This window comes from Rattus rattus, chromosome 16 (assembly GCF_011064425.1).
Source record: "Rattus rattus isolate New Zealand chromosome 16, Rrattus_CSIRO_v1, whole genome shotgun sequence".
NCBI classification, from domain to species: Eukaryota; Metazoa; Chordata; class Mammalia; order Rodentia; family Muridae; genus Rattus; species Rattus rattus.
The window spans coordinates 14,304,051-14,327,563 of record NC_046169.1 but is presented as its reverse complement, the minus strand read 5'-3'; the positions used below and the strand labels follow the sequence as shown (position 1 = coordinate 14,327,563).

Genomic DNA, 23,513 nt, shown 5'->3' with positions numbered 1-23,513 from the left:
TGCAAATTCCATACCCATATTGGTTTCTGTGACACAAAAGCTTGATTTCCATTTAAATGTGATTTCCAACCTCCTAAGTTTAGACAAAGTACAGGTGTGGCTGGGCCCCCTCCATGTGATTCCATCTTCCTGGAGACCTGCTCTGTCACTTGTCACTGGGTTCTCAGTCACATTTGCAACCTGGACACGCTAACGTATGCAAGGGTGGGTCATGTCCCTAGGCAACACTGCCCTCCACAAGCTGTGGGTCACAGCATAGTCACTAGGAAGGGTGGACCCCAGAATCTGCATCCCTGAAACGTTCTAAGGAGAGTCTCATTGCCAACCCACATACAAGCCTTTGGCGTGAGTAAAGGCTCCATAAACGATTCTTATCTGCAAACCAGAGGTCTGGGGGACTGATAGGCACAGTTCCCTCCAAAGAGAGGCAGGGCAACAGAGTCCTGCTGCAGTGCAATACTGTATTAACTGCCTGGTAGGAGGAGCTGTGCAAAGTAAAGCCCTTGAGAACAACTCATGGGGAAACTGAGGCCCAGAGAGCAAAGGGCCTGAAGTGAGTTGTTCAAGTCTGAACCATAGTCCTGGTCAGGTTTGCATCCAATTGCAAAGAGGGAAAACCCCAGTGGAACTTAGCATCCCTTCACTCCCTGCAGTTCCCCAGAACAGAGCCCCAACCCTCATGGTTTTCAGCAACAGTGTGGGTGCCAGTCTCCTGAGGCCCTATATTAGAATGTCCCCACAGTCTCCAGGGAACTACTGTGCTGTGAGCCCATTTCCCTGTGTGTCCGGCAGACTTCTGGCTAGCCCTCCTAACTTTTGAGTGGGGTCAGTAGCATTATCCAGTACAGGATAAAAGAAAGAAAGTTATTCTAGGCTTCTTGGTGCGTGCCTGCCACTCCAGCTGCAGAAAGCTGAAGTAGGAGGATCACAAGTTCAAGGCAAGCCTAGGCTATGTAGGGAGTTTCAAATAAGCCTGACCAGCCTATTGCAAAATTAAAAGTACACGAGAGGTCCGGGGAAATAGCTCACTGGTAGAGTGCAGAGCAGTGGCCTAGAATCCCCAGTAAGGGACTTACTTGCGTGTCGTGGGGATGGCAGATCATGTGCCCTGAGTGCTTGAGGCCCTGGGTTTCATCCCCATCTCGGGGGATGGGGGGTGGGGGTGGGGGATGGTGCCGGTAGAGGGGGCATAGGGGATGGGGGAGGGGGTTATACAAGCACAAACACACACCAGAGCCCGGAGCTGCCTGAGGGTAACATGCCATTCTGGGAACCCAGCAGACTGCTTTGGCCTTGGGCAGGTTTATTTCTGTGTTGTGACTTCTGCCTGCTGACCCATGCCTGGGGCTGGAAGTGTCAATCCTCCCTTCTCTGATGAGCCCTAGATCACACCAGCCACAAAGGGACTTTTTTTTTTTTCCTGTTAGTTATTTAGGGTGGGATAAGGTGATACTGTACCTAGAGTCTCCTAGACTCGGAAGGCTCCCAGAGCCTTCCCCTCCGGCCAGGCGGCTTACCTTTCATGCACTTTAGCTGATCTCCTGGACTGTCCTTCCCAGGGAGAGGGGGCGGCCCATGTTATATGACTGCCCCCTCGACCTGGTGTCACATAGCAGGGACTCTCAGGAAAGGGCCCTGGAGAGCCTCCCGCTTCGGGAGGGTGGGACATTCCAGGACAAGAGCAGACAGGGCCAAGAGGAAGCTCTGCCATCAAATTCCGGATGTGGCCCCAGGCACAGGCCTGGTCTTGTGGGGACAGGCGGCCCCTCCCGGTGCTGACAGCCCAGCCCCATGGCAGGCTCTGCAGGCTGCAGGTGGCCTATCGCAAGCGGAAGATCAAGTCCCTCAGGGGCTGGGGGAGATGGATTGCATTCCTGGGGACCCACCCAGCCCCCTGTACTCCAGCCTTGGAGAACCAATAAGGGGGCTGGGACACTTGGACTGAGTCTCACACAAATTGCCCGGAGTTATTGTGGACTTCAGCGCACAGGCCCCTACCTAACTAAGCTGGACACAGAGATGGACCAGGCAACCATGCTACATACGCTGGCAGATAAGACTCCCACACAAACAATGCCACAGAGGCCACTCTCACGCTCCCCCTAGCAGCAGGCCAAGCCCTTGGCGGGCACTTTATGGCCTCCTATCTCATCCGTACCCCACAACAACCTCGCCAGGTGGGAATTCCGCTCCCTTGAAACAGATAAGGAAACAGGCTAAGAGAAGCGAGAGGTGGCCAAGGTCACCCAGGTTATAAAGCGGCTGGGTCTGGACCCAGCCCAGGCCCACCTGGATGCAGAGCCCACCTGGGCACACACCCCACGCTCCTCTACTGAGCTGCGATAAATAGACTCTTTGTTGAAAGGTGACTTTTACAGCCATGTGGGGATAGCGTTTCAGGTGACAGGTAGGGGAGGGACACAGTGAGGGACTAGTCCACTAAGTCCTACTAATGTTGGTCATAGGGCCACAGGCTTAGGAACAGTGAGGGGCATGACAGGCACAAGGGGACGGTGAGGCAGGACCTACAAGAGTCCTGGTTGCAGGGACATGACCGCTCACCTCCCTAGCTTGGCACCGTGCAGCCCCCATAGGAATGTTCTAGGAGTTCATTCCAAGAAACCAGATGTCACGAGAGCAGGGGCAAGCCAAAACAAGTTAGGGTGATGGCTGTTGGTAAAGTGTTTGGTTTGGATTCCCCAGCACCCCCATGAAACTGGACATGACGGCATGTGTCTCTAACCCTAGTCCTGGATGATGATTAGCAGACAACCTGCTAAGTGCCCCATTCAGTAACATAGTGTATGTCAAGTCCCTCCCAGTCTCCCATGTGTGTACTCCTGTATCCCTCAAAAGCAGCTGGCCGTGGTATGTGTTCTGTTCTTTCTTTATGCAGTCTCTCTCTTTCCCTTCCTCCCACCTCTCTCCCCCCTCCCCGGCCCTCTCTATAAGCCAAGGTCTCAAAGACTAGGAGTGGTGGCTCATCCCTATAATCCCAACACTTGAGGGTAGAATCGGGCGAGATCCCCAGACCTCAGCAGTTCTAGGCCAGCCAGAAGCATAGAGTGAGATTCTGCCTCCGCACTCAAATAGAGAGATGCCTTAGTAAAACGATGTCTGACAGATGAAGAATGCCATCAGGGCTTGTACTTCAGCACGCACACACACACACACACACACACACACACACTCACACACACACACACCTCACACACCACACCACACACACCTCACACACACACACCTCACACACCACACCCCACACACCCCCCCACCCACACACACCCACACACACACATACACACACCACCACACACACACACCCACACACCACACACACACACTCACCACACTCACACACACCACACACACACACCACACACACACCTCTCACACACACACACACACCACACACACACTCACACACACACACACCCACACCACACACACACACCACACACACACACACACACCACACACACACCCACACACACCACACCACACCCACCCACACCACACACCACACCCACACCTCACACTCCACCCACACCTCACACTCCCCACACACTCACACACAAATTCCACACACTCCATACATACACTCACACACACTCATAAACACTCATACACACACTCAAACACACACACACAATCCTAGTATACAAACATACAGATGTACATACACACAAAGTAAATGCATGCATACCTATATACGTAGAATTTAAGACAACATCACGATACACCTTATCCATCCAGTGTTCCCTTGTTATTTTAACAGCCTGTATAGTATTCCTTTGCTGAGAGGAACAAGACTGATTTAATCAGCTCCCTCCAGACAGACTTAGAACATATTTCAACTGAGTTTTTTTTTAACCTTTCCCCCCAGAATTATACAGGACTCTACTTTGGATCTTGGGAGTCCTCCAAAGCTCATATGCCATGGACTCTGTGGTCACCAGCAAGATGCCATTGGCAGTGAGTGAAGCTATGAAAAGCAGTCCCTAGAGAGCAGGCTGCATTGTTTGGGATGTGAGGGAAGGGTTTAGCGGCTCCTCCAGGTCCTTCATCTTCTCTCCTCCGTCTTCCAGACAAAATAAGTGCTTTGCTCCTACCATACTGCTCTGCCTGACCCAAGGCCCCAACAGTAACTGTGGATGGAACCTTCCAGAACTTCGAGTCAAAGTACAATTTTCCTTTTTTAAAAAAGACGTGTGTGTGTGTGTGTGTGTGTGTGTGTGTGTGTGTGTGTGTGTGCGTGTGTGTGTTCTCGTGTGCTCACCTGTGCATTCATGTGGAGCGGCTAGAGGCGACATTTTCCTCAATCACTGCTCGATTTAAGTGTCTGTCTGTCTGTGTCTGCCTGTCTGTCTGTCTGTTTGGTTTTTGAGGATCTCTCACTGAATTTGGAGCTTACCATTTTGGCTATACTGACTGCCCAGCCAACCCCTGACATCCTCTTATTCCCACCTTCCCAGAGTGGTTCGCACTGCCACGCCCCTCTTTACTTGGAGTCAGAACATCTGGATTTAGGTTCTCCCACTTGCAACAAGGACATTCCCACTGAGCCATCTCCCCAGCACTAAGGATAATAAAACTGGCCTTCGTTTCCGTTGGCGGGAACATGAGGATGACCTGTGAACGCTCCTCCTGGCTCATGGGCAACTTCATAAGACGTAGCCCTGAACACAGAGCCAAGAAGCATACACAGTCACAGTGAGGGATCTGGCCAAGCTACTGCCTCTGAGAGTGTCCATGCCTACACTGTGCTGAATAGACGCTCACCCCACGGCACACTTGTGGATGCTCCATGCACCCTGTCTTACACGTAGTGCCTGGGACCCACAGGAGTGAGTGGTGTAAGTCATAAAATAAATGTAAGTTTCCCAGACTCCCTTGCACTCCATTGACCTTCCTCTTCTGTACTTTCTCCCTGCTTTGCCTCCCAGCCCTCCACTTGCGTTTTGTCATTGATTTAGAGACACTCTTCCTGTAACTGGACTGTTAACTCTCTGCTGCTGACATGTGACTTTCCCTGGTGACACAAGCCTCCCATAGCAACTGGCAACAGACCAAAGATGGGATTCCTCCCAAGCCTAGTGAACTAGTGCATTCCTAGGGCTTACCTACGGGTGAGGGCTTATCTCCAGGAGCATGGGTGAGCCCAAAGCAGCCACACATTGAAAAGTCTCGCCCATCGTGGCACAGATAGCGTGAGTGCTCCCTTCCATTAACCTCCCACCCCGTATGTCCTTTAGCACTCCTGACACTGTGCACCAAGAGCAGAGTTAACGCACAGTTGGGAAGAGCTGCTGGAGGCAGAGGCTGTGGTCTCAGGTGAGGATATCACGCCCTTCCCTGTCCTCCTTCTCAGAGAGCATCAACAAGCCTGATCCTTAGGGTCGCTCCTGGGTAGACACACTACTCTAACGAAGATGGCATTGGCTTTGATGTTCAGAGAACCCTGCCCCACTGTACTCTATGCACCTGAAGATCCTGGTGCCCCGAGAGAGTGTTTTTGTCATGATGGTTGCTCTTGAGGCTGCTTCAGCATAAGGAGCGGGTGGTCAGACCCATAAGGCGTCTTGAGGTTGGCAAGCCCTAAGATCAAAGGCACTGAGTTCCCACATTGATCCCTTGAGTTTTCCCATGAACCCTTCTAGATCTTCTTCAGGAGCTGACACTTGATCAGAAGCCATTCATGACCCCATGACTTCTCAGTTTCCTCATCCTCCTTCCTGTCTTCTGTCACCAAAGGCTTCAGGGCCAGTCTCCAGAGACTCCCAGCTTCCTGACCCGGGATTCAGACTGCTGAGCCACGTGACAGAAAGGGCTATGGGTCTTAGAAGGTGGTGGTGACCTCTCTGCTGTTGTAGAAGACCCAGTGGAGACTCAGGGCTTAGAGACTGTGACAGAATCTAGAATCATCCAGGAAACAAGTCTTTATACACATCTGTGGGGAAGTTTCTAGATTAAGCTAATTGAGGTGGTAAGACTCATCCTAAATGTGGGTCTTACCCATCCTAGGCTGGGGTCTTGGATTACATAAAAATGAGAAAAAGCTGAGCCTAGCATCTCTCTCTCTCTCTCTCTCTCTCTCTCTCTCTCTCTCTCTCTCTCTCTCTCTCTCGGCAGAGAATAAATCCATTCTTCCTAAATTGACTTTTTTGTTGGGTATTTTGTTACGGCAGTGAGAAAAGTAGCTAGGCTCTGGGAACAGTGGAGGGACACCCAGGAAAAATACTAGAATTTGAATTTTTCCTGTGTAACTCTGGCTGTCCTGGTCTCTCCTCTCTGGAAACCAGACTCAAACTCAGACTTGCCTGTCTCCGGCTCCTGAGTACTGAGATTAAAGGCGTGTGCTACGGCCACCAGGTCAAGAGTGAGTTCCGCTTCCTAGCAGGGACTGAGGCTGTTAGATCCCTGAGTGAGACTGAGTCTTGGTGGCTTCCTGGCAGCGGAGGCCTCACTGCATGCAGTGGACACAACAGAGGAGGGCAGAAAGCACACTGGGAAGTGAGGGTGGACACTGAACCTTCCCGTTTCCAGGTCAATTATTGTGACCATGTGGGAGCCCTCAAAGTGGGAGGGCAAGGGACCACAGGGCCACACTGAACTAACATTGACCTGTGTACATGGTTCAAGAGGCAGCTTAGCTCACTGTCACCCTGGACAGCTCCTAGGTGGCCTGAATGCTACACTCCAGGAATCACCTTAGCTGGTCACCACACATGCATTGGCCTTGGTTTGCAGAGTGGTCAGCAACTTAGAGACAAATGCAATGAGCTTCTAACTGTAGTGAGCCTAGGCCCTCATACCTCCACCCGGCCTCCTGAGAGCTGCTGGGTAGTGGCCTCCACATATGAACACATTGAGTTCTTTGACCACTATCTTTGCAGAGTGGTCAAGGACTGAGCACAAAATCCTGAGCCTGGGATTCCTTTCAGCAGCATCACATCCCCCAAACTGTGAGCACGCAGATGTGATGTGCCAGTGTATATATACACGTCTGTGTGGGTGAGCATGTGATGTGTGTGCATATGTGTTAGCATGTGCATAGTTTGCTAGTGCACAAACATACCCATAAATGTGACTGGTGCATTGTGGTTTATGGCTGCCCGTGTGCATTGAACACAAGCATACACGTGGGTAAACCATGTGCTATGCTAGTTCACGAGGGCACACATGAGTATGGATGAACCTATATGTGTGTGAGGTGACATATGTGTCATCATGTGGTTTGCTAGTGCGTGTATGTGCGTGCATATGCACGTTGGTGACTGTGGATGCATGTGCAGATCGTAGTGCACACTTGCGTGGATCATGCTGTATTTGCACACGCGTGCTAGGGTGTGCGTAAATGCGCATCTGTGTGCGTAAGGGACACGCTCAGCTCCTCCTTCTCTGCCACAGACCGCCCTTCTGAGGAGCAGTACTTGTAGCGCGGCTCGCACAGACTCTTGCAGCTCTTACACGGAGGCTGGCAGCTGCTGAGCACATCCCTGCAGGCTTCGGCAGCGACTCTGGATGTGAATGTGAATCGATGTGTATTAGAGGGCGCGTGCCCTGCCTCTCCCTGTCCACAGACCTCAGCTCCCTGGCATTCTGATTGGGAAGAGCATGTCCACCGTGGCAGCTGCACGTCCTGCAGAAATGAGGGCAATGGAGAAGCCGCCCCAGTATCACACACTAGTAAATGCACATCTCTCACACAAACAGTCTCTGTTCTTAGAATATCCTGCTCATGGAACCTTGAATGACCTCTGTGTGGGAGACAGCAAGGCCCCCATCACCCATGGCTCCCATGCTCTGGAAAGGGATCTTCTCTGCACCCACCTAGGTCTGGCAACTCTTCCCTCATTCCCTTCTGAAGGCAATGGTCTCTTTCTCTCCAAGACAGTCTGGGCTTTTCAGAGAAGTGCCATCCACTCATATTCCCGGGCTGTTCCTGTGAGTCTAATAAGCCCATACAGCACTTTTCTAGAGAACAGACACCTAGGACCCATGGGACAGCGCATAGTGGAGGGGTTTGCCTAGGAGTGATGTGGTCTACCTCAATGTATATGCAGAGCCTTGGGACTTTCTAGGGGCCTCATATCCTCTAGGCAATGGCCAGTCTTAGAGCAGCCTCAGGCACATCTCAGCAGAGACCCTGGGAGTACACAAGAAGCTATTCACATCTGTCTCGTAACGGGCCCTGCGTTCTCTCCCGCTGGCCAACGGTAGCTCAGTGGTGACCCGTGGCAGAGGCTCAACCTCGGAGGCGATGAGGCACTGCCCAGCACGGGCAATTCCTTTTCTCTCCCTACTCAGGGAGCAGAGGAGCCCACAGCAGCCTCCATCTTAACCCGGCTCCTGACTGTACCTCCCAGGATCGCCAAACAAAGGCTCAGGAATGGGATTACAAAGGGTATGAGTGGCCCCTGGCCCCTATGCCACAGCTTTCTTAATGGTTAACTGCTTAATAAAAAACAGGCGATAATGAGGTTTTTGATCCCTTGTCGGCCTCACAGCTGAGGAGGCCAGGGACCCAGTAAGAGCATGCCACTGAGACGGCCCAGGCCCGACCCCCTTTCATCTTCAGCCAAGTTGCTCCAAAGAGCCCTTTTTTTCCTAAACCAGATGCTCTTTGCCAGGGCAAATTCCACAGTAAAAATAGAAGAGGAAATTCTTAACCCACTGTTTCATGTGTGACAAGCGGTTTTGTGGTGAGACGGTGACCTCAAGAGTACACCGTCCTCTCAGCGCCTCACCACTGTCCACCAGGGCGAGCAAATGTGGCATCTCAAGGCCTTTGGTGTTCTGTGGCCAGCTAGCCATGACTCTATGATGGGGACCACTGGAGCTGCCCACAGCCCCTCTGCTTTGATCTGAATCTGCAGTGTGGACACAGCCGACCACCGCAGCGCCTCAGATCCCCGGAGTCGCAGGCCATCACAGCACAGTCCATACGATCGCATGCCAAGTCAGTAGGACATCACAGGAGATGATGGTACCCAAGCCAGGCATTGAGGGGAAGCCTCAGAAAAAAAAACCCAAAGCTGGTTTCCGGAGGGTGACAGGAAGGTGGCCCAACACATTTGTAGATGGCAACATCACCCTGGAATGTCAACTTCAAGCTAAGCTCATTAATTATCCTTGTGTCTGCACCCTGGAAACGCAACTTTGACCACGAGTAAAACCTCAGTTGAGGAGAAGGACGCAAAGAAGGCGGTGAGCCTGGGGTATAGCTGGAAGAGGAGGAAGGAAGGGAAGGCCAGTGTCCTTGGAAAGGAGGACAACAGACCATCAACTCAAGGCAGTGTCTGGGACAAAATGTGGATCCCTGCAGACACTGACTTCCCTAGGAAGGTGTAACCCGGGCATCATGAGGCACCATGGTGGGAGCATGTACTTCTTTTGTGAACACACTTACGTTTCCGCCATTACCCAGAGCCCGCTGTGGCTCCCACTGCCTACCCTTGTGGTCCCCATCTTCCAGAGGAAGTGGCATTTAAATAAGGTCAGAGAAGAGGAGGAAGGACACCACCAGAATAAGCCTGGAAAAGGGGGAGCCCAGACCATAGGAGGGTCTGTGTGGCCTGGTGATGCCAGGACGTTACTGGAAATAGAAGAGAAAGTGGAGGCTGGGAGAGTATGGTCTCCCTGAGCGTCGCTGGTGCCTTGAAGGGAAGCAGAATAGCCCCAGGGACTATAGGTCGGGGGAGCCTCAGGACTGGTTAACTGGCTAAGCTCCTCTCCCCACCCCCGGAAATGAAATGAAGAAGGTGAAGCCAGAAGATAGGGATGCAGGATGGGAGGTCTCTCTGGCTACACTCAGGGCAGTGCTCATCCTGAACACACGGGAGGAAGGAGGCACAGACAGGAGGCAGCGTGTTGGAGCTGGAGGGAGGCTGCCTGGCCAGGCATCTGCAAAGCAAGCTAGGGCATGCCAGTCAGCCCCCTCACTCCCTATCGCAGCCTCAGGCCCCTGCTCACCCAGGCCCAGCCCACCCCCTTCTTAGTCCCAGGAATTCCTGGCTGCACATCCGATTGTTGCTGTCTTTCCTGCAGGTCAGGGCACAGCCTGGAGGGAGAAGGGCTCTCTGCACTGATGACTTGGGTTTGCAGTTTCAGGCCTGCTCTGAACCCAGCCTAGCGCTTGGGCTGTAAGGAAAGATGGTTGCTTCTGCAGTATGGGGGGGAGGGTCTGGGACATCTTGGGGGAACAATGAGCCAGTGAGAGAAGGTGGAGAAGGTTACCAGCCCTCCTGGCAAGAGTACAGAGTACAGACACCGGTATTAAAAGACCTGTGAGGCTTTGGCAAGTCCTTTCCCTGCTAGAAGACGCAGACTGCTTGTCTAAGCAATGGGATCAATAGTGTGCTACGAGACGCATGTGACTCAGAACCTATGGGAACAAGGTTTCTCTGGAGTCTGAGGATGGGCGGCTAGATGGGTGAATGCACAAATAGATGGAGGGGCAGGCAGCTACATGAATGGATAGATGGATAGATGGATGCATGGGTGGAGAAGAGGATGGATAAAAGGATGGATAGGTGCATGGAAGGGTGAATGTGTGGATTGATAAATATGTGGATGGATGGTGGCTAGGAAGTTTAGTTGCTGTGTGGTGGATGAATGACTGGCGGATGAATGGATATGTGCAGAGGGAAATGAGTAGATAGGTGAGTTTGGAGATCAATGAATGTGTGTGTAGATGGTGGGTAGCAAGCAGCCCCAGCATCCTTATCTGCCAAATTCCGTCATCAAAGGCACCATTCCAGTTACAATGATAGTTACTCATGACTCACAACAATTATATCTTGAATCGATTAAAATTCGATCAAATGCAAAAGCCAGTTTCCAGTGCTCCCGGGTGCCGTGCTTGAGAGCTCATAGCAAGATCTACCCAGTCCTGACGGGGATGTTCTCCCTCCAGCCCTTCCTGGCCCTTCCTGCTTACCTCTGCCTAGTGCCTAACACTCGGCTCATAGTCTTGGCCTCCCTGTTCGGTTCTCAGTGCAACGCCCTCGTCCTGCGTACAACAGCCCCAGAATGTGTCACAGTGGCAAGGCCACCTTAATTGTTTGTTGGTTGGAATCCAATGCCCAAGAGCTCAGTGAGGGGTGGAGGGGTGGACATTGGCTCTCCGTCTATCCCAGCAGCCTGGCCAAAGTTGAGGCTCTGACTGTCAACTCTCCAACTGCAATGGGAGCTGCCAGCTATAGAGCTCGGCCTTTATGCCCAGAGGGCTGGCAGAGCCCATGACCTACAGGGACTTGGGCCTGCAGTAGCTCCTCTAGGCCCACATCTCTGTAGTCCTTCACTGCAGAAGGTTGCTATTCCCTGTCCCCAAAAGGATTCTTGGTACCAAGCTGGGTCAGACTCAGTGGTTCTGCAGGGTGTCAAGGGGTCGCATGCATAGACCTGTATGTTGTATATACATGTTGCAAGGAGTAGAGTGGCAGAGGACCACTTTGGGTTCCTCAGGAGTGGGTCTGTTCCTGGGAACTAGGGCTCCTTGTAAGGTAGACTGGCTGGCCAATGGGCCCCAGGCATCCCTCCTACCTCTTTTTCCCCAGTGCTGGGATTAGAGCAAATGTACACCACTATCCTACTATACCTACATGCATTCCAAGGATGGACTCCGGTCCTGATGCTTCCACAGCAAGCAGTTCATCTCCCCAGCCCCAAGCATGGTGCTTGCATTAAATGAAAAGCCCTTCCCATCTTGATTGCAAAGACTTTAATAGCTGCATGGGACCCTGGCACAGCATTCACCTCTCTGGGTCTTCAGTCTCCAATTCTGTAGCATTTGGTAAGTGTCCAAGCCCTGCTGGGAGGACCACGTAACCCAGGTCCTGACTGGGGAAAGCACGATCAGTGCCCTGGAAGGGTCCGTCATTGGTTCCACAGAAGGAAAAGAAATAAATCCTGACAGTCTAGGAGGCCACAGAGGCCACACCAGCCCATGCCCTGCTCCTGAGAAGACAATGGACACGGGGGAGGCCCAGCCACAGGTGGGAATCCCCTGTGGAGGACACAGTGGAGACAAACAAGCATTCCCTGGTCACTCCACCCTAAGGGCCAGAGTCCAATTTGGCACGAGTGAGAGATGAGGCTTCTCTCATGGGCAGGGGCCACAGCCTTTTCTTAAAGAACAGGAAACAGATGTCTCTACAAGGTGGGCTCCACCTATGGAGGGGGTGTAGAGGAGGAGGTCCTTGCAGGACTGGAAGCAGGGTCTACGTAGGCCTCTGTAACAGAAGAAGTTGGACAGGCCAAGAAGGGTCTGGTCAGCCTGGATGAGAACAGCGACCCCCAAGATAGACACACAAGGAGCCAAGTGTCAGGGAGGCCACAGGGACTGAGCTTCTCTGTGCCAAGGCCCAGCAGAGAATATCCTGTGAGGCCATTTGTTTCTTCATGGGACCACTGGGCATGCTCAGCAACAACTCCTAACTCTCCACCAGAGAGAGTCCCAAAAAGGCAGTGGAGGGAGTTGGGGCGCTCTGCATGGCCAGGCAAGTGCGATGAAGTCAGTACCACGACAGCACTGGATATGAACGCACAGGACAACAGCGGTCAGTGCAGTTGGTCTCATTCCAGTTGGGCTTGTTTTGCATTACAGTTCTAAGGTCCACCATGGCAGGGAAGGGTCAGCAGCAGGAGCTCACACATCACATCCACCGTCAGGAAACAGAGATGGGGACTGGTGCTCTGCTCACTTCCTCCTTTTTATTCAGTCCAGGACTCCAGTCAAGAGATAGTGCTGTCCACACTCAGGGTGGGTCTTTCCATCTTAGTTAACCCACTTTAAAATGTCCCTCACAGACATGGCCAAGGACTGGGCTCCTAGGTGACTCTAGATCTTGTCAAGTTGGCTGTCAATAATGATCGTTACAGGGAGTGGCAGACCTCTGGGGATCCCAGAGCCCCATAGCCAACACATGGCCCGAGCAAGTAGTATCTTGGGGGTCCCAGTTTGTCCTCTGTGAAATGGGAAGATAGCATGTCTAATTCATTAAGTCAACGAGAAAACACACCCGGAAATTCACATGGACCAGAGCAGAGGAAGCAGTAAGTAGCTGTTACCATCGCCACTGCCATCGATGAGAATTAACTTTCCAATCAGTGCCACTCACAGGACTCCAACCAAGAGAGAGAAATTGAGGAGGTGTCAGCAAGGTCTGGCATCTGTCCTGTCTGGAACTCAATGACAGAGGCCCACAGGCATGACTGGAGATAGGGCTTCAGGGAGTTGCTAGGCCTTGGTGTTATCAAGGTGGAGCCCTGTGACAGAATCCTGAGAACAGAGAGCCACGGAAAGGACAAGCACGCATACGTGTGTACACGCACACGTCACACGTCCTCTTCCATCCTGTGACGCCCTGAGCCACCTCAGGACTCTGCCCACGTGAAGGTTGTCAAGGGCTGGGTGTATAGCTCAGCTGGTAAAGTACTTGCTGAGAAAGCATGAGGCCGTGAGCTTGGGTCCCCGCACCCACAGAGAAATGTTAGGCTTGGTACTGTGTGCTTGTTATCCCAGCACTGGGGAGGGGGAAACAGATATGCATGGGGACTCCCTGTTCGAGTATCCTAGACTAGCTCAAGCCAAAACTCTGATCGGAGGTAAACCTCTTTTCTTTATAACTCACCCAGCCTATGATATATCAGGATAGGCAACTGAAAACAACCTAATACGACACCAAGGGATGGAAAGAAAACGTTTCCAGTTCCTTTGCTGGGCCTCCTGCTGGATTCTCTTCCCCTCCTTGCCCAGGTGTCGGTCTGTCTCTATGTTCTCTAAGCACAACTCCTGACTTGTCCATCTGTGTGTTCCTGGCCACTTCGGGCTCCTCTCACAGGTCTCTATGGACAGCTCTTGTCCCTGAAGCTATCGGGCTCTGGTCCCCATGGGGATGACATCCAAACCCAGTGAAGTCCAAGGCAGGCAGTCCTTGCTGACAAGTCAGACCTCTGGACACTGAAAATAGGCCTTCAAGAGGGGTCGTTGGTCCTGGCCTCTCACAGCGCTCCAAGGCCAATAGGCCCTCTACCTTCCCGGGTATGGAGCACCAGACCCTGAGAGTCTAGGAAGCCTAACCTCTGCCATGAATGGCGGGGTGCTTTATCTTATCTCTTCTATGGCTCTTGGGACGTCAATTTCCCTGCCACAGGGAGCTTGTGACCTTCGATGGATGCCCCTGTGGTATCCAGAGCTGGCAAAGATGTCACATTGTGTGTGACCCCACATTGTAGCTCTGAGCAGATCATCACAAGGACACAAAGGTGGGTCTGAGACTCTGAAAGGACTCCTATAACAGCTATGGCAGCAGTAGGGCCTCACTCAGACCTGGCCACAGACTACAGGATGGGTCAAGTCTCAGGACTTGGCTGTAGAAAACGGCAGACAGGAGAGGAGAAAGCATGACTCTCCGTCAGTCATGGCCGCTGAGGAGCTCGGGCATGTCCTTCCTACCCTTCCAGCTTGGTTCCAGCTTCCCAATGTGTACAAAAAGAGGCCTAAGACCCAGAGGGCCTGGCCCTCGAGAGAGACAGGGGCATCCCTGGCAGAGGGAGGGCTGGATGTCGCTGAGCTGGCTGCCCCTGCTGAGAGACCATTCTCTGGGAGGTAGGGTGGGTCTCCTTGCTGTTGCCCTGAGCAGTCCTGGATGCTAGGTTAAGATAAGTATCTTCAGGAAGAGGGAAGGGCTCAGCCCGGACACAGGAACCCCGGGTATTAGAAAGGGAGGTGTCAGGAGCAAAGGCTCTCCCACTTCAGAGGTGACGGCTCCACCCCATGAGTCAGCTGGATGCTGGACTCCTGTCTCCCCTCCCTCTGCAAGGACTCATTCCAAGTGCCCCCACCCAACCCTGTCTACACACAAATTTTCCCTTTTTTAATCGGGACACTGCACACACCATTTAAACCAAATACACCTGCAATGACCTTTCTGCCACACTGGGGTCTTAGGATCCCAGCTTATGAATTGTGAGAACAGAGCATTACAGAATTATGAGGACAGAATATTACAGAGGCTAGTGGTTGGGGGGAGGGAATACAGTTTTACAGAGGATGGGGTTGGGGTAGAAGGCATGAATTATCAAAGTTTTCATTTCTTTTAAATTTTGTTTGTTCGTTTGCTTGCCTGCTTGTTTCTGTTTTGTTTTGAGACAGATCTCACGATGCAGCCAACAGTAGCCTTAAACTCACCGCACAGCCCATGGAGGCCTTGAACTCGCAGTAACCCTCTCATTTCAGCTTCCCAAGTGCTGGGATTGAAGGAACTGCCTGCTAGAACAAGGCCTTCCTCCCCCTCAAGATCCAGTCTCTAGGAGAACCAAAGGATTCCCTCCCACTTAGGAAGCTGGGAGGTATCCTGCCCTAGATACCCAAGAGTAGTCTTGGGGCAGATGCCAAGCAAAATCTTTAAGGGAGGATGAGGTGCAGGGCAGCAAAAGTGGGCCAGAAAGCAAGCCACCACAGACCCTCAGCCACGAGGATCAGGCCAAGTAGGTCCATGGAACCCTGGCTTTCCCACAGGAGAGAAAACTCACCGCTTAGCCTTTCTTGCCCTGTGGATTTTACTGGGCGGTGGTCTTGGGGTGTGATTCTCACAGCCTGCATGTGGGCTCGTCAGTCTTCCAGAGAGAGTCCTAAGGAGTGGAGCTCAGTGGACAGCTGAGCCACTGTAACGGTGGGAGCTGCAGAACGGTGCCTTCCCTGGAAATGGGCCAGGTTGGCTAAGCACCTCTCGGGGATGAGGTCAGGGCAGACAGGACCCTCACAGGAGGAAAAAGGCTCTCCCAGCCATCCTGAGCAGGCTACCCTGAATAGATCCCATTCACTTTCCTGAAAACCCTGTACCTGTGTAGCCACCAAAGCCACCTATTTTCTCTGCCGAGTTCCAGATCAATGGTTGCTTTCCAGGACCTGAACCCAGGCTCCTTAGGTTCCACCAAGGGCTCGTGCAAAACTGGAATCAAGACCAGATTTAGGACATGTCCCAGTCTCCTAGGCAAGAGGGAGAGAACCCCTGGGTTCTCCTAGGGACTGAAGATCTTGGGGCCGGGGAGTCTTGGTCCATCAAATGTAGTAGCTCATACTTGTAATCCTAGCATGTGGGAGGCCAAGGCAGGAAAGTTGAGGCTACCCTAGGCTGTAAGTCTGAGATCAGTTCAGGCTTAACAGGGAGACCATATCTGAAAGAGCAAAGCGAAGAATAGAGGAAGATGGACCCTGCTAATAAAGCCACGAGCGTTGATCCCAGGCACTCACATACAAAGCCAGTGTGGTAGCACTCTCTTATGATCAGAGTCCTGAGGGGCCAAAAGGGAGGAAGATCCCAGGCCAATTAGCACAGCTGAATCAGAGATCCCTGTCTCCAAAGTCACCCAGAGCTCTTACCTGACACTGCCCACTCTCAACCCTAGCCAGAGGAACCGTACCCAACGTTGATCTCCTGCCTGCACACCCGTGCAGACAGACATGCATGTCCCCTCACACACGCGCTCACACACACAGAGTCCTCGTCCCATTAGCATCCCTCCATATGAGAACCCCGAGGCAGAGATGTCCAGACACGCCCAGTCTGGACACACACTCTTTTCCTGGGCGCCTCACTCCCAAAACACAGCTAGACTCCAGAAAGCAACATAGCTGAGCGAGGCGGGATTTCAAAACAAGAACCAGTCAGGAGACTCAAGCAGAAAGATTCGGCTCCTGCCGTGCAATGCACCCCGCAGGGCAGGGCTCTTACCTGGCACTACCTGCTCCCAAACCCAGCCAGAGAAAGCATTAGCTAGGGGCCATGCTCTCTCTACAGGTGGAGCGGGCACCCTGCCAGGCACACCTGGTAAGCTGGAGGCCAGGGGCTCACTTCCTATAACCAACACTCATGCTATGAAGAAGCTCCTTTGTGCCGTGGGCCTGAGACCCTCTCCAGTCATAAGATATGGATTGCACCCGTGGGGACCCACAGTAGTAGTAGGCCCACAAGAAATGCCCCTCGTGGGAGCCTGGAGCAGCCCTTGATCCCCCACAAGAAGCAATATGAGGAGTATCTAGCACCAAAATACAATGAACAGTAGTCCCCACAGAACCCCAACAACCCACCATGGAGAACAAAGCCCTTGTAGGCCATGCCCAGTCTGCTCCCCATCCCCATCCCCATGATCAAAGCAAAATACCAACATGCTGTGAAGATGGGCGGTCCTTCCAGGCTCAGTCCCCAGAGACTGGGGTTGTTCTGGGAGGTAGCAGAAATTTTTGAAGGAGGCTTTGATGAATGAAAGGGTCATTGGAAAGAGACCTTTGGAAAAAATGTTTCTCTCCCTATTGTCCACAAGGCGAGCCGCTTCTAACACATTCCCATCCACCACCATAACGTCTTACCTTATCACCAGAACAAAGGCATGGACTGAGTTCCCTGAGACCATGAGCCAAGAAAACATCTTTTGTTTTTTCCTTTAAGTTGTTTTGTCATGTATTTTCTCAGAGTGCTGAGAGATCTTCGGATAGGAGGATTCAGCAGAATCACCCATTAGCTAGGCCTGGTGGCTTAGGCATGTCATAAGGAGCTACTCGGGAGCCTGAGGTAAGATGATCTCAAATTCAAGGCCAGCCTGGGCTACCTAGTAATCTAAGCCTGGCCTGGGGAACTTAGTGAGACTTTGGGCCTTAGAGTCTTTTTTTTTTTTTTTTTTTGGTTCTTTTTTTTCAGAGCTGGGGACCGAACCCAGGGCCTTGTGCTTCCTAGGCAAGCGCTCTACCGCTGAGCTAAATCCCCAACCCCTGGCCTTAGAGTCTTATTGCTGTGATGAAACACCATGACCAATATAACTTATAAGAGAAAGCATTTAATTGGGCTTATGATTCCAGAGGGCTAGAGTCCATGGTGACAGTGAAGGCATGGTCCTCTGAGTTCACATACTGATGTAGAAGCAGGAGACACAGAGAGAGGAACAATGCTATAAGATCTTTTAAAACCTTAGACACCTCTAGGTGACACACCTGCTCCAACAAGGCCACACCTCCTAATCCTTCCCAAATACTTTCATTCACCGAAGGCCAAGTATTCCAACATGTGAGCCTATAGAGGCCATTTTCATTCAAACCACTACACCCTGTGTCAAGAAGTAAAAAAGAAGACTAGGAGGGATAGAGCTTAGTATTGGCAACCCTGACTAGAATTTCCAGTGGGGGATTAATGGTATAGCTCAGTGGTAGAGCACCTGCCTAGAATCCCCCAGTGAGGGGCTGGGGTGTGGCTCAGTGGTAGAGCCCCTGCCTAGAATCCCCCAGTGAGGGGCTGGGGGCGTGGCTCAGTGGTAGAGCCCCTGCCTAGAATCCCCCCAGTGAAGGGCTGAGGGCGTGGCTCAGGGGTAGAGCCCCTGCCTAGAATCCCCCAGTGAGGGGTGGGGTGTGGCTCAGTGGTAGAGCCCCTGCCTAGAATCCCCCAGTGAGGGGCTGGGGGCGTGGCTCAGTGGTAGAGTACCTGCCTAGAATCCCCCAGTGAGGGGCTGGGGCGTGGCTCAGTGGTAGAGCCCCTGCCTAGAATCCCCCAGTGAGGGGCTGGAGTGTGGCTCAGTGGTAGAGTCCCTGCCTAGAATCCCCCAGTGAGGGGCTGGGGTGTGGCTCAGTGGTAGAGCCCCAGTGAGGGGCTGGGGGCGTGGCTCAGTGGTAGAGCCCCTGCCTAAAATCACCAGTGAGGGGCTGGGGGCGTGGCTCAGTGGTAGAGCCCCTGCCTAAAATCACCAGTGAGGGGCTGGGGGCGTGGCTCAGTGGTAGAGCCCCTGCCTAGAATCCCCCAGTGAGGGGTGGGGTGTGGCTCAGTGGTAGAGGCCTAGCATGTGCGAGTCCCTGGGGTTAGTGAATGACTCAGTATATAAGGGTATTTACCACCAAGCCTGACAACATAAATTGAATCCTCAAAATTTACATTGTGGAGAGAACTGGTTTCTACAAGTTATCCTCTGGCTTCTACATGTGAATAGCACACCACACCCCTCACACAAAATAAATAAATATGCACTGTTTTTAGAAAGAAAAGAGAAAAGAAAAAAAAGAAACATATAGCATAATGAGAACCAAGGAATCACTACAGTCTGGCAGCTCCTTGCTGTCCTCCAGTTGCCCTGGAGACCACAGACACCCTTTCAAGCTATTCCCGTGATCTTTACTACCCTGCATCTCGCAGAGCAGCCACCTCGAAGCCTGCTCATTTGTCTATGTGTTAGTCACTGTCGCTGTATATAAGTTTCTGGACAGCAAGGACACACCATCTCAGTGACTGTGGTGGTAGACAGAACCTAACAAATACGAAGTGAGCATTGACATTTTTCCAAAGAATTATTTGTTTATTATGTGTATATGAGAACACTATAGCTGTCTTCAGACACACTAGAAGATGGTTGTGAGCCACCATGTGGTTGCAGGGAATTGAACCCAGGACCACTAGAAGAGCAGTCAGTGCTCTTAACCGCTGAGCCATCTCTCCAGCCCCCAGCATCGACTTTTATTGGATGTATAAATAGATCAATCGATACTTAGAACAGGGAAGTGACAGTCTGATTTGCATTTTTAATTTTATCTATGTATATGTGTGCGTGTGTGTGTGTGTGCATGTGTGTGTGCGTGTGCATGTGTGCGTGTGTGTGCGCGTGTGTGTATGTGTGTATGCTTGTGCACGTGCGTGCGTGTGTGTATGTGTGTGCATGTGCATGTGTGTGAAGTGTGTGTGTGCGTGTGCATGTGTGTGAAGTGTGTGTGCGGGTGCATGTGTGTATGTGCATGTGTGCGTGTGAGTGTGTGCATGTGCGTGTGTGCGTATGCGTGTGTGTGCGTGTGTGTGTGCATGTGTGCGTGTGAGTGTGTGCATGTGCGTGTGTGTGTATGCGTGTGTGTGTGTGTGTGTGTGTGTGTGTGTAAGTTCTGGTGGGGGCTGGACGAAAGCATTGAATCCTCTGAAGCTGGAATTATGGGTGGTTGTGAGCTGTCAGATGTGGGTACTGGGAATTGAGTTTGGATCCTCTGCAAGAGCAGCAGGGGCTCTCCGCCATTGACTCATCTCTCCCCCTCTCTTGGTTTGTATTTCCAAGTCTCTTGGAGACAGTCAGAGGGAGGGGAACGTGGGACACACCGTGCAGTTTGAACCATGCTGTAGCCAGCAGTGCACACAATGGTGTGAGAAAGTCATCTAAATTCTTGCCGTTCCTTCTTCCACCTGCTGGGGCTGCAGGCCTGCACCGCCATGTCTAGTTTAGGTGGTCCCAGGAGTGTAACCCAGGGCTTCCTGCACTCTAGGCAAACACTCTGCAGGTACAGACCCGGCATCATTGTTTTACAGAATGAGACAGGGCCTTGCTATACAGCCCAGGCTGGCCTCAAACTCAGATCTCCTGGCCTCAGTTGTGCTGGGATTACAAAGTGATCGACCACAGCCAGCAACAATATATTGGAACAATTCATTACTCTTACAGTGTATTGCAAACTCTGGACAGGAAAGAATCTTGTTTGTATGGGGATAGACAAGAGCATTTTTGACGCTTCCTGCTCAAGTTTTCTACACAAGTAAAATGGTTCTAGGAAAAAAAATGTATAAATTCCAAAACATCCCCCTGGGAACCCCAGCCAGACAATCATGCACCCACGATGGCTAAAACGAAAACAGGCAAGAACAGGCGTGGGAGCAGGAACCCTCCTTTGGCTGATGGAATAAAGCCGGAAGTTAAGCAGAAGCAGGAACCGAGGATGAACCCACGGAAGCGCGCACCCACAGACGTGTGCGGGTGTGTGCGCCCGCAGGAGCGCGTGCTGTGTACGTGTGCGGGCGTGTGCGCCCGCAGGAGCTCGTGCTGTGTACGTGTGTGGGTGTGTGCGCCCGCAGGAGCTCCTGCTCCAGGCTCGAATAAGGAAACAACCGCGATCCATCAATGTGCGAACGGAGGGAATACGTTGTACCTGTTGCGGGCAGCGGGGATGGTGCCGAGGCGAGGCAGCATGTACGCTATGAGATTCTCTTTATAGAAAGCATAAAGACAGATGCTGGCCCAGCAGGTGATTCTAGAAATGGCAGGGAGGGTCTTTCTCCAGAAGAACTAGGAAGGAGGCAGGAAGTAGAGGTCAGTGCATTATGGGAGCTGGCGATGTGTGGGCTCTTTATACAGAGCCCGGCATTTTTTTTTTGCATTTATTGTTATCACGAGTGGGAGGAGTGTGGGTGCCATAGGCCACCTGCGGTAGTTAATTCTCTGTTTCGACTCTTCTGGTTCCAGAGCTTGAACACGGATGGCCATCAGGTTAGACAGGAAGTGCCGTTGCCCGTTGAGCAACCTCCCTGGCCTGAATTAAACATCTTCATGAAATTTTACAAGACACTAGGACCAAGATAATTCAGTCAGTGTAGTGCTTGCCACACAAGCGTGAAGACCTGAGTTCAAGCCACTGGATCCAAGTATAAGTCCAGTGCAATGGTGTAGACTTGTGATCCCAGAGCTGGGGAGGCAGAGACAAGTAGATCCTTCAGGTTGGTTAGACATCACAACAGACTTACTTGGTGGTACCAAGCCGGTGATAGTTTCTGTCTCAAAATGACTGAAGTGGATGACACACACGTATATATAAAAGTTAGTTTATAAAATAAAAGTAAAGGTAAGAGAGACAGGTTAGTCAGTAAAGTCTTGCCACAGAAACATGGCAACCGAGTTGAGACTTCGGCACTCAGGTAAAATGGTAATGTGAGCCGGTAACCTCAGTTCTGAGGATGGTGGTGATGTGGGCTGAGATACACAGATGCCTAGGGACCATCGATTGGTTTGCCTAGGTGATTCTGTGTCCAGGGAAATCCCTGTCTTACTGTTTTACAAGTTCTCTCAGTAAAAGCTCACAGTGGGGCATCGCCGCCACAGATGTCCTGGCCTAGGTGGGCACTTGATTGTCTCATTCCCTCTTCCTGCAGACCAGTCCTAACACCCCGTGATGAAGGGACAGACAGACCCTCACCTGCCTCAGGGGAAAGGGTTAGAGCTCTGTCCTAGCCTTTCCTTAGAACACACATGTGTTTGCACTTTCCACCCAGACCTGTGAGGACAACGGTCACCTCTGGTCACACATTGCCATGGCCACAGGGACAGGGTGGAGGACAGTTCTGAGAAATGCCTGACTTGGAACAAATTTCATCTTTACCACTTTTTTTTTTCTCCTCGAACCCAGGTCCTACCATTCTGGAAAAACCCAGATCCCACTACATTGGTCACATGTGGTGACACCAGCAGCCTATTCCGGATGACAAGGAGTATCTCTGCTCTTCCTCAGCCATTGGCCCACTAGTAGCCCTGAGGCAGGTGCCATGTCCATTCTGCATTTGAAGATGCATGGAGAGGTTGGAAAGTTTGTCTGTGGTCACACAGGCGGTGATGCAGTGATGAGACCTGAACACAGGCCGACTGGTTCAGAGGTCAGCCTCAGGACACTGACTTTCTGTTGGAGGGCGGGGACACTGTGGGGAGGACTGGAAAAGGCTTTGAATGGATGAGTTGGCGTTAGAATGGAGTCTCAGGAGAATCCCTAGACACATGTTCCAGCAGGAGTGGATCTGAGGAAGTGATATTTGGCAAAAATAAGCCAGATATGGGAGGACCATTGCCACCTGATTCTACTTGTCCGCAGGGGAGTTTGAGTAATGGATAGAAAGTAGCATGGGAACCAGAGGCTGGGGGATGGGCAGCCAGTGTTCAACGGGCAAGAACTTCTGTTTGTACAACAATGCAAATGGTCCGTAAGTAAAAACGTGGTGTGTGTGTGTGTGTGTGTGTGTGTGTGTGTGTGTGTGTGTGTGTGTGTAAAACCCAATTCAATCTTTTAAATGGTCTTAAAGCCAGTTTGCATACCTAAGACTCAAAAGCGCAAAGACCCCCTAGGGCAGGGCTTACCCTTCAGTTATTTAAGTGCCTGTTCTCTAAGATGAGAACCTAAAATTGCCTTTCCAGCACCCATGTTACAAACCAAGTGTGGTGTGGCATGCACTCTGCTCCCAACTCTGGGGAGGCAGAGACAAGCAAGTCTCTGTGGCTTCCGGCCAGCCTAGCCAAATCAGCAAGCTTCAGGCCACTGAGAGTTCTGTCTCAAAAAACTAAGCAAAGAAAAAGTGGACAGTGTTTGAGGAACGACATGTAAGATTGTCCTCTGGCCTCACATGAATTTATCTGCTGGAACATACATACACACACACACACACACACACACACATACACACAGCGTCACACACACTCTCACACATACACACTCTCACTCACACACATACTCACACACTCACAAACACACACATATACACGCTCTCACACACACTCACACACACACACACACACACACACACACACACACGAACACACGTGCAAGTACACATGCAAAAGAAATCAGGGCAGACAGACCCTCACCTGCATCAGGGGAAAGGGTTCTTTCTCACTCACACATCACTCACTCACTCATTCGTTCATTCATTCATTCATTCATTCACTCATTCACCAAACAA

At 51.7% G+C, this 23,513-nt stretch overlaps 1 pseudogene; it reads left to right on the top strand.

Moving 5' to 3' along the window:
* LOC116885879 overlaps positions 1–23,513 on the top strand; it is a 44,042-nt pseudogene that overhangs the window by 10,189 nt on the left and 10,340 nt on the right.